This window comes from Panthera uncia (genome assembly GCF_023721935.1).
Source record: "Panthera uncia isolate 11264 chromosome A1 unlocalized genomic scaffold, Puncia_PCG_1.0 HiC_scaffold_17, whole genome shotgun sequence".
NCBI classification, from domain to species: Eukaryota; Metazoa; Chordata; class Mammalia; order Carnivora; family Felidae; genus Panthera; species Panthera uncia.
In genome coordinates, this window is record NW_026057577.1 from 102,930,908 (window position 1) to 102,941,492 (window position 10,585).

Consider the following 10,585-nt stretch of genomic DNA (forward strand, 5'->3'; position numbering starts at 1 on the left):
TTGACACGAAGAACCTTATAATCTATGTATATAGCCCTGGAGGATAACAGTCTGAAAATAATAAAAATAACTTACCAGGTACTGAGTGCCTGCTGTGAGCTAGGTTCTGTTCATAAAGCCTGTGAGTCCTCCATATACAGTATGTACCTCAATCTTCACAACAGCCCTTTGTGGTAAGCACTAGGAAAGGTATCCACATTTTAACATGAGAAAAGTACAGCGCAGAAAAATTGAGTACCTTTCCCAATGCCATATAGAAAATAAATCTGTGTTTAAGCATCTGGGCTCTTAGAGACTGTTACATTTAACTATGTCTTATACTCCACCTCAAAAGGTAGGATGAGTTTACTTTAAATGAAATATGTAGAGAGAAAAGGTGGCTCTAGTTCAGGTCATCCAAGTTTAAAAGGATATATTACTGCTTCCCATCTCAACCCCCAATAAAGTCATGCTTCTTCTGCATCAATTTAACCACTGGCCCCATTCTCCATGTGGCATACCATGACGAAAGTCAGTGGATCCAGGAGGAAACTCACATGGCTACACCATGCAGAGAGAACTCAGATCATTCAAGGTGATGATACAAATGCAACATTTCCAAGGCTAGGATTTCCCCACCAGGAAGTGACTCTCTGGTCAACTGCCAGATAGAACGAGATAGCCTAAAGTCAACCTAGGAGCCCTTCTTCATTCAGAGTGTATTTTTTCATGCCTAATGTGTTGACCAATGAGAACACATCTTATCTCTGAGTGATACTGTGTGTTCTCTAGCTGATTATCCTTACATCACAAAAATGATGTAAGGATATCTCTCAGTTCCCATGGGAACTGGTTTCATCAGTATCCCAACCAACCTGGAAAATTTACATATGTGGTGTCATGCAGAAAGAGAAAGTTAAATTGCCTTAAAGTCAACTGGTTCTACTGACTACTATTCTTTGAGACAACATGGTATTTATATTGCAGCAAGGTTCTGGGGCATTCCAAAGACAGGTCTGCTCATCTGCTCACTAATCCTCACACTTTCTCTCACTCACCAAGAATGGCATCCAGCTAAGGAAATAGATGAGAGCAACCAAAGAAATGTGCTGGTGGAGCCGGGGGTTAAATTTCTTCTTGGCATGTTCTATAACTGCCTTCTGGCAGGATGTTCCTGATTACAAAGCGCAAGGCCCCAAGGCTTAGCTATCTTAACTGCAGGTTCTGACAACCACCAACCCTTCAGAATCTGAGCATTCATTTCTTCATCAAGGGCTCCAAAATCGCTATTGCATATCACATACTCATTTCCTCTTTCTTCACCAGCACATGCTTTCATGCTATTGCTGAAGATCCATACGTGTTTCTCCTGCTTTTCCTCCTCTCCCCTATCAAAAGTAGTCAGACTGTGTTAGCACTCTGGGGTATCGCTAGAGGTTTAAGGACAAATAGGATACAGATTTCGGAAAGAGTAGCAAGTTTGCTTCCTGGAATTTTCACAGAAAATACTACTATGTACTCAAATACGGCTTTGGATTTAGCAGCAAAGGATGATATTGGTTCTATAATCTGAAATATCTAGTTCTGTGGTCCCCAACCTGTATTCCAAATCCCCCCAGGGTACCATGTAAATACACAGAAGTGCCGTGAGGTATTTGAAAGTCCCCAAAGGAAACATGGGATACGCAACATCTATTGAGCACTTCACTGACTCAGGACTGCTCAGTGTGTCAATACTAGAGCATGCCACATTCCTTTCAATGACAGCATATCTTTGCAAAGCTATGTTTTCAGCAGTTACCATGCTGTACCATAAGGAAATCCATGTGGAACAGGAAATGAAGGTGGCCGTGTCCAATCTGACTCCACACACAGCCCATTAGTAACTGCGTGACTTAAGAAGCAATAAAAATATTATTTTCTTCTTTCAATCTATGCGTATTGTTGTTTTCAAATGACTACTAAAAAGTTGTCAGAACATAAAGACTTATCAAGTTGTCTGGACCTACCTACTTCATAAATGAAACCATTAGGTATCTCTTTTGGCCTAAGGGTGCCATGAAAAAAGTCACTGAGGCACTCAGGGTTCTGTAAACTGAGAAGGTTTAGAAACCTCTGCTCTGGTCAGTAATGTTTTCCAGCTCCCAGGGACCTCATTTGTACCGATCTGATTACAAAGCATATTTAGGTGTTGGTTTGGGTATTGTGGCTGCTTCAGCTCAGTGACTTTGTCACCTTTCAGTGCCAAAGGTACCCACGACACAGGCCATCCTAACTAGTGCACGCAGCCCAGGGCCTTCCCAGCCTTGCGGGGCATTTCCCACAGCCCTCTGCTCTACTCACACTGGCCTTCTTTCCGCTCCTCAGACACACCTAGCGCTCTCATTATGGGGTCTTCTTACTTGCTTTTATCCTGTTCACTTTCATCTTAAATGCTACCTCGTCAGGAAGGCCTCCCCCGACCTATTGCAGCCAGGTCTCTCTGTTATTCCATCTCTTCCACCTTTCATTTCCTTCATGGTATTTTGTCCCTCTGCATACACGTATTTACCTCCATGGGGGCAGAGTCTCTATTTGCTCACTGCTGTGTCTGAAAAACTTAGCACAGTGTCTAGGATATAATTGTCATTCAATAAATAACTGTGAGGCAGACCAATGCCCGCATTTTGACTCTGGCCCTGTCAAGCCCAAAGAATTCAAAAGGCTTTTCTGGAAAACAGCCCTTCACATAGAAACATGGGCCAATTGTATCAGTAGCCCAGGCAGAGGTCTCTGGTCCAGGGTGGTATCTGAGATCATGAATCCCAGGTCTGCCACCTCCTTGCTGGTTGACACTCATTCTGTCTCTACCTCCAGGGTCTTTGCCTATAACAGGGTTGTTATGAGAATTAACAACCTGTCATTGGTGCGGTCACTGGTGCCTGGCAAGAAACAAATGCTCTAAATAAAAGTCAGATGCCATTATGAGGACAGCATTCAAGGACTCCCCACTGATGCCCACATATCATTCTTAGGGGAAGTTTCTGCCTCAGAAACTGATGGGTCAAAATGACTCTTGTTCATTTTAAAATACACGGATCACTGCAAACAGTGATACATGGGCAGTTAATACCCAGATCCGTCGGTTCCCCTTACACAACTCATGATTGGAACCAAAAATAATCTGTATGGAATTCTGAATATCCAGTTGGATGCCAGAAATGGAGAGTGTTCACTGAATTACAGCTAATTTGTCTAGATGTGGCCTGCCCTAGGGCTCCAAACACTGAGTGTATTTGCTTGATCCTCTCAACCCTCTGCTTGCTTCCTTTTAACCATCTTCTAGGCTTCTGTCCAGTGGTACCTGGGAGCTTCTAATCATACGGCCGTGTGGCTCCCCTCCTTGCAGGGGGAGGACACATGAGTGCCGTCTTCATCCATTCATACCGGATTGCTGCTGCATTCTCTTTCCTGAGCCTTCTGCCCACAGTCTCTCCTCACCTCACCTAATCATATCTGGATGCATCATTTTCAAAAACCACTGGAATCACATCCTTCTCCTCCCCTCCTATAGCCCACATATCTGAAAAACAATTCTTCCTTTGGCCTCCTATATATGGCTTGGCTGAGGATAATGCCTTTCCTGCTAACCTGAGTTGCCCTACTTCATAAACATAATATAAGGTGGCCTTGCATGACAGATGGTACTGATGGACTTGAACACGTGATGTTTCAATTTCAGCCTCTTGACTTACTAGCTACATTTTCTATGGCAAGTTAACTTCACATCTATGAGCCTCAGTTCTCTCGTCTGTAAAGTGGGCAAGACAGTACCTGCCTCATAGTTTTGTTGAGTCCTGGATGGGAAAACACCCAGGAAACATAGCATGGTACCTGGCAGACAGAAGCATACTCAAAAATGTTAGCTTTTATTGTTTCTCATACAAACTCAACTCCTCATTCTTCAAGTCTCAGCTTAGACATCACCTCTCCTGGGAAGCCTTCTGTGACCACCACCCCAATGACAAGTATGTTTGTAAAGCACCCTACCCTGATCATCATCGTAAGATGTATCACACCCCAGTGTCATTGCCTCTTGGCTCTTTGGTTGCCCCCTAGGATGCATGAGAGCATCACTGCAGGGACAGCATTTCTACTACACTGCCATAGTGTCTGGCATAAAGTAAGTGCTCAGTAACATGCAGTCCAATGAAAAGTAATTAAAGAAACAAACTACTAAAGACAAAATAATTATTAAAATTTTGCTATTACATGACCTAATAATTGCTCCATCATAAGACCAGAAACTCATCTGGCAACGAACCACATTCCTTTTTTATATTATTTAATTTTAGTAAGAGTTACCATCTATTGACCCATCTTTTTTTCTTTTTTTAATTTTTTTAAACATTTATTAATTTTTGAGAGACAGAGAGAGACAAGAGTGTGAGCAGGGGAGGGGCAGAGAGAGAGAAGGAGAGAGAGAGACACAGAATCCGAAGCAGGCTCCAGGCTCTGAAATGTCAGCACAGAGCCTAATGCAGGGCTCAAACCCACAAACGATAAGATCATGACCTGAACTGACTGACGCTTAACTATCTGACGCTTAACCGACTGAGCCACCCAGATGCCCCCGTTGATCCACCTTGTACATAGAATGTAATTTGATTTTTGTATCTACTCTCAGAGCTGTACACTATCAGAGGTCCCATCTTCCTCAGATGAGGACACTGAGGCTCAGAAAGTTGAAGTGATTTGTCCAAGGTCATCCATGTGGCAGAACTGAGCAGAGACCAAAACTCAACACCGATCAACTCCAGGGTCTGTTTGTTGTGCTGCTTTTTGATAGAAGTGAGGATGCTGCTTTTCCCTTTTGCTAAATTTCTCTGGCCTCTCAAATACTCCAGAGTGGCATTTCATCATCATTGGTGCTTACGCCACATACACGGTAGTGCCCTAGGTGTAAATCAGTTTGGTGACTAACCACATATTTGTCTTGGCATTATTTAACTTTCACGCCTCATCGGGTCTCCCCAACATGAGCAAATCCTGTAGGTGGCAGTGCCCACATCAAACCATTCTATCTCCCATGGTCTAAAGGTTGTTACATATTCACATAAAATGACTGGAAGGTCTTTACCAAATGTGACAGGTAAGTTTGAACAGCCTGCCTTGGATCTGTGGTATAAACAGTTTTCACACTGGGGAATCCAGGAGGCACCTACAGAAGACAGACATATCTAACAACCTTTGTACTATTTGATTTTTTTTTTTTAACCAGGGGCATGAGTTATTTTTTTAAAGTACCATCAAAAATAAATAAAGATAGATCGATAAATAGAAAGGATTTTTTAAAGCCAAAAATTGGAGAGAAAATGACAGGGCAGGAGACCAGGGTCAATAGCTGCCTTCCAGGGCAGGTTTCCAGAGCAAGATATAATAAAAAAAGCCCAGATGAATATAAACGCCTAGTAAAGAGAGAAATTAACGTAGGCTCAAATATGAGTCCTAGACCAACAGTCACAGTGGAAGATGCTCCAAATCTCAGGCCCTGATTTTTGGTCCAAGCTACTTCGTGTCTAGAGAATTCTACGCTCCCAGAAATTCTAGCAGTAGGAATATGCTTTATTGAACGATGATTTAACAATTTACCCTACAAATGCAGGGGTGGCCAGTTGATATGCAATAATTGTCTTTTGGTTTGAGTTGACGTGGAAAGACGCAGTAGATGGTAGCACTTCACCCCAGAAATGTGCCCTCTCCACCTTGGTCCCACCTTGCTTGGTTCTACCTGTCTCAGGTGACAGTAATACCAGACCAACTGTTCCCGCAGCTTTCTAACATAAGCATTTAGATACCTCTGCAACCCTACAGCCCAGGACACACCCACTTCCGGCCTGCACACCCATTCCTTTCACTGGGATTAACATAAAATTGCACTTAGAAAGGAAGAGAAAAAGATTTCCATATGCAAATGAAGATATCAATGACAAAGTGGAACACTTGTATTACTGTGCAGTCCGTCCAGTCTAGCAGGCAGAGATGCCCACTTGGGCAACGGACTTCTGCAGTGACGGCATCCGACACCCACTGCCTTCAGAGCAGACCCAGATGGAAGGATGACTGTAGAAATGTGACCGGACTCACTGTTGAAGGGAAGGAGGTAGGTGAAGACATCTCAGCCCCTTTAAAAAAGAAGCTGACTTTAGGGATCTCTTATAAAGCATTAAAACAAAAAACATATCTGAATGACACTTGAAAACTTGAATGAGATCACTTTGGACTGCCTTCTGCTTCCAGGAAACACCACACCCATGACACTGGGTCTCCACTGCCACCCATAAAGTCCAGCGCTTCAGCAGTGACACAGCAACTCTCATCCCAAGAGCACATTCAATTACATGACATAAATATGGACCATGATCTAACCTAGCACTGTCCGGTTCTAGAAAGCAAATTCCTAACCACGACGTATTCTGCCTTTTTTGCGTGCTTCATTCATGTCTTTTTTCAATGACATTTTTTCTGACTAGAGAAGTAATACATGTTCATTATAGGCATTTTGGAAAATTAAGGAAATCAAAAAGAAGAAGACAAAAATCATCTATAATCATACCACTCAGATTATTCACTGTTAAGTTTTTGGCCATAGAACCTCCAGTCTTTTTTCTTAAAAGCACACATCCCACAGGTATGCTGTGTCAAACGGGCACATGCACCTCAATATTTATAGCAGCACTATCAATAATAGCCAAAGTATGGAAAGGGCCCAAATGTCTATCAACAGATGAATGGGTAAAGAAGATGTGGTATATATATACAATGGAACATTACTCGGCAATCAAAAAGAATGAAATCTTGCCATTTGCAACTACGTGGATGGAACTAGATGGTATTATGCTAAGTGAAATTAGTCAGTCGGAGACAGACAAATATCATATGACTTCATTCATATGAGGACTTTAAGATACAAAACAGATGAACATAAGGGAAGGGAAGCAAAAATAATATAAAAACAGGGAGGGGGACAAAACAGAAGAGACTCTTAAATATGGAGAACAAACAAAGCGTTACTGGAGGGGGGGGGATGGGCTAAATGGGTAAGGGACACTAAGGAATCTACTCCTGAAGTTATTGTTGCACTATATGCTAACTAACTTGGATGTACATTTTAAAAATAAATTAAAAAAAATAATAATAAAGACGGAAAAAAGGCACACATCCCCCATGCAAGTGGGAGCTACTTCCCATGCCCCTAAACTAGAAGTGTCCCCTCAAAAGCAGCTAATCATATGAGGGAATAACACTTGGTCTTGTGTGAAATTAATTGTCATATTTCTTTACTTCACTGACAGCCCTAACCACTTATATTTGACTCTCAGTCACCTACCTGGTTCCCACCCAGTTGGAGTATCCATTCCTCTGGGATCTTGATCCTCTCCACAGCTCAGGGCAAAACAGACTAGTGTAAAACCTGACTTTCATTGTGAGCCCATTCTCTTTCTCAATGATCAGTTTATAGGTGACCAGGAAGATGAGGAGAAGAATACGAGGACTTCCAGGACAAATTCTTTGCTCCTAAGAGAGACACACAAGGAAAAAACAGTCCTTTATTATCCTAGATGCTGTCCTGTGTGGATGAATGCCTAGAACCAGAGAGCTATTTTGGGAGGCTGAGAGAAGCTAGCTGGAGATTAAAGCTCAAAGCGCCCTAACTGATCCAGACAGAATATTCTAGGTGACCTCCAGCAAGATACAAGTAACCACTAGACACAAAACAGACTATTGTGAGAAAACAGCAATTTACAGAAGAATATGTATAGTATGACCCTATTTATATAGCCAGATAGATATAAACGCATAGAAAAAAAGTCAGGAGTAGACTCTGGAGGAATATACATGAAAATGTTGGCAATGGTGACCTCTAACCACCATGTGAATCAGGGCTTCAACTTTTTATTCTGCATGAATTTGTAGTGTTTGAAGTTTTTACAGTTGCATGCCTGCATGTATTGCTTGTGTAATTTTTTTAGCATTTTAATTTTAAGGAGTATGCAAGGCTTCCCCTTTATTTGAAATTTGTATTAGAAAGCTCAGAGCATTCATCTTTTAAAAAAAAGTTTTGGGGCGCCTGGGTGGCTCAGTCAGTTGAACTTCCGACTTCGGTTCAGGTCATGATCTCATGGTTCATGGGTTCGAGCCCCGCATCAAGGCTCTGTGCTGACAGCTCAGACAGAGCCTGGAGCCTGCTTCAGATTCTGTGTCTCCCTTTCTCTCTGCCCCTCCCCTGCTCATGATCTGTCTCTCTCTCTCTCTCTCTCTCTCTCTCTCTCAAAAATAAACAAACATAAGTAAATATTTTTTAAAAAAAGTTTTGTGGTCAGAAAACTCTTCAAGTTATTTTCAGTTTCTAGGGGGATCCTCTCCTTCTTACAGCTCAGCCTGCCTGCTGTTTGCTCCCAGACCTTACTTTTCCACAGGAAGAACCTGAGGGAGATCACAGGCTGTGGTTCAGTTTACTTGGGCCAGAGTCTGGACTGTGATGTGGGGCAAGGTGATAAACGTCTTCTGTGAAATCAGGATGATGGGCATTTGGCTGACATTACCAGAGTGCCGTCTGGCCTTGTGAGTGTCCAGAGATAAGGAAGGCAAAAGATGTTATCTCTGGACAGTGGCGCACTGGGGTTATTCAGAGTGTCACAAAGTGCAGGCCAAGATCCCCACAAGTAGAGTCACCTGCAAGCTCATTAAAATGCAGATTCCGGGGCGCCTGGGTGGCGCAGTCGGTTGGGCGTCCGACTTCAGCCAGGTCACGATCTCGCGGTCCGTGAGTTCGAGCCCCGCGTCAGGCTCTGGGCTGATGGCTCGGAGCCTGGAGCCTGTTTCCAATTCTGTGTCTCCCTCTCTCTCTGCCCCTCCCCCGTTCATGCTCTGTCTCTCTCTGTCCCAAAAATAAATAAAAAAAAAAAAAACGTTGAAAAGAAAAAAAAAAAAATTTAAAATGCAGATTCCTGAGCCCCACCTCAGATCTACTGATTAACAACCTCTGAAGGCAGCGCCTGAGAACCTGAATTCTTTATTATCTGCAGATAAAGTGTGAGAAGTACTTTCTTCATAGGCAAACTGGACTTGTCAAAATAGTCGGGCCTGTGGCAGAGATGGGGCAAGTAAAGGTTCTTCCTTCTCATCCTGGTTATCTGGATGCTCAGGGCCAAATGAGTGGCTAGCTGCAGCCACAGGGTTTCATGGCATGAGGGCTATTAGGAGCTCTATCTCAGGCTCCTCCCATTAATTCTGTCACTCATCTTCTAGCTTCAATGTCCCCTAGCAAGCTACCAAAAGTCTTCCTGGGACAGGCAGGATAGATAGATAGATAGACAGATAGATGATAGATAGATAGATAGATAGATATAGATAGATAAATCAGCCACTTATTAAGCATTTAGCCAGGATGCTGTGCTAAGTGCATTGCATCTCACCTCATTTAATCTCACAACATACCTAAGATCGGGTACTATTATTAACCCCATTTTACAGATGTGAGAACTGAGGCTTAGAGAAGTTAAGTAATGTGCACAGCAGGTGCCAGAATTCAGGTCTACTTGTCCTTGGTGCAGGTGGTCCCACACACCTTTCACACAGGACTGGTCCTGGGGCTGCAATCTGAGCCGGGACAGGGGTGGGGGGGAGCAAGGCTTACCTTGAACCTGCTTTTGCAAAACTAGCACGCTATTTTGACTTAGATTTTATATTCAAATCAGCTTTTTTTTTTAATTCTGAGGCTGCTTTTATGAACACATTGGTAAAATGGTTTTATCTTACTTGTCTTATTTTATGTATGTATGTACTTAAGGAAGGCCACAGAAGGGCTCCCCTGTGGTGATGCAGCCACTGTAAACAAGCTGGTGAAACTATTTCTGCCAACTTTATATTAAGTTTTCTGTTAAGTAATCGTTGATGACTTGTTGGGAGTAGTAAACACATTTTTACAGAAAGAAACCCCCCCATTGGTACATATTTTAATGTATGTATGTGTGTGTGAGTGTACAGGTGCCTCATATAACAACAAAAATCAAACTGGAAAGGTCCCTTCCGCATCACCGTCCAGCTATATTCGTCAGAGATGCCCATGGTAACAAGCAGGAGAGCTCACGCGTGAGCACACACACACACACACACACACACGGTATCATACAACCCAATACAATGCAACTTACTTTGTTCATATCTACATATGACTTGGATACAGGACGTTTCACTTTGTTGTTTAACTTGAGAAGAACTTCTGTTTCCCTTGAAGCCTAGAGGGCAGAGGAGGTGGGAGAAGGCACTCGGAGCTCGAGGTACTGTCTCCGCCCAAGCCAGAGCACCAGGTCGGATAAACAGTGGGACTGCCAGCTCAGCAGCCCCCGCCCTCCCCGGATGGGTCAAACGGAGGGAGGAAGTGTGTGGTTGGGAAGCTCCGCTGCTCTCGCCCGGTCTCCAGTTTTCCCCGCGCAGAAACTGCAAGGAAAGTTAGTATGGGAAGCTGCGTCCACCTGAAACCCTGCCGGGGCCCAGGAACTTCCCAGGCGGCGGGGACTGGAGACGGTGCTCCGAAATGGAGACCTCGCGGGTGAGAGTGAAC

The 10,585-nt window shown here is 43.4% G+C and overlaps 1 long non-coding RNA gene across 1 annotated transcript; it reads right to left on the minus strand.

Moving 5' to 3' along the window:
- Positions 1-4,850: 4,850 nt before the first annotated feature.
- LOC125934483 (uncharacterized) lies at positions 4,851-10,452 on the minus strand. The gene is made up of 3 exons (XR_007461435.1): positions 10,176-10,452; positions 7,349-7,536; positions 4,851-6,143 (listed from the first exon to the last, which is right to left on the minus strand). It is a non-coding gene; the product is annotated as an uncharacterized LOC125934483 (long non-coding RNA).
- Between the last annotated feature and the right edge of the window lie 133 nt (positions 10,453-10,585).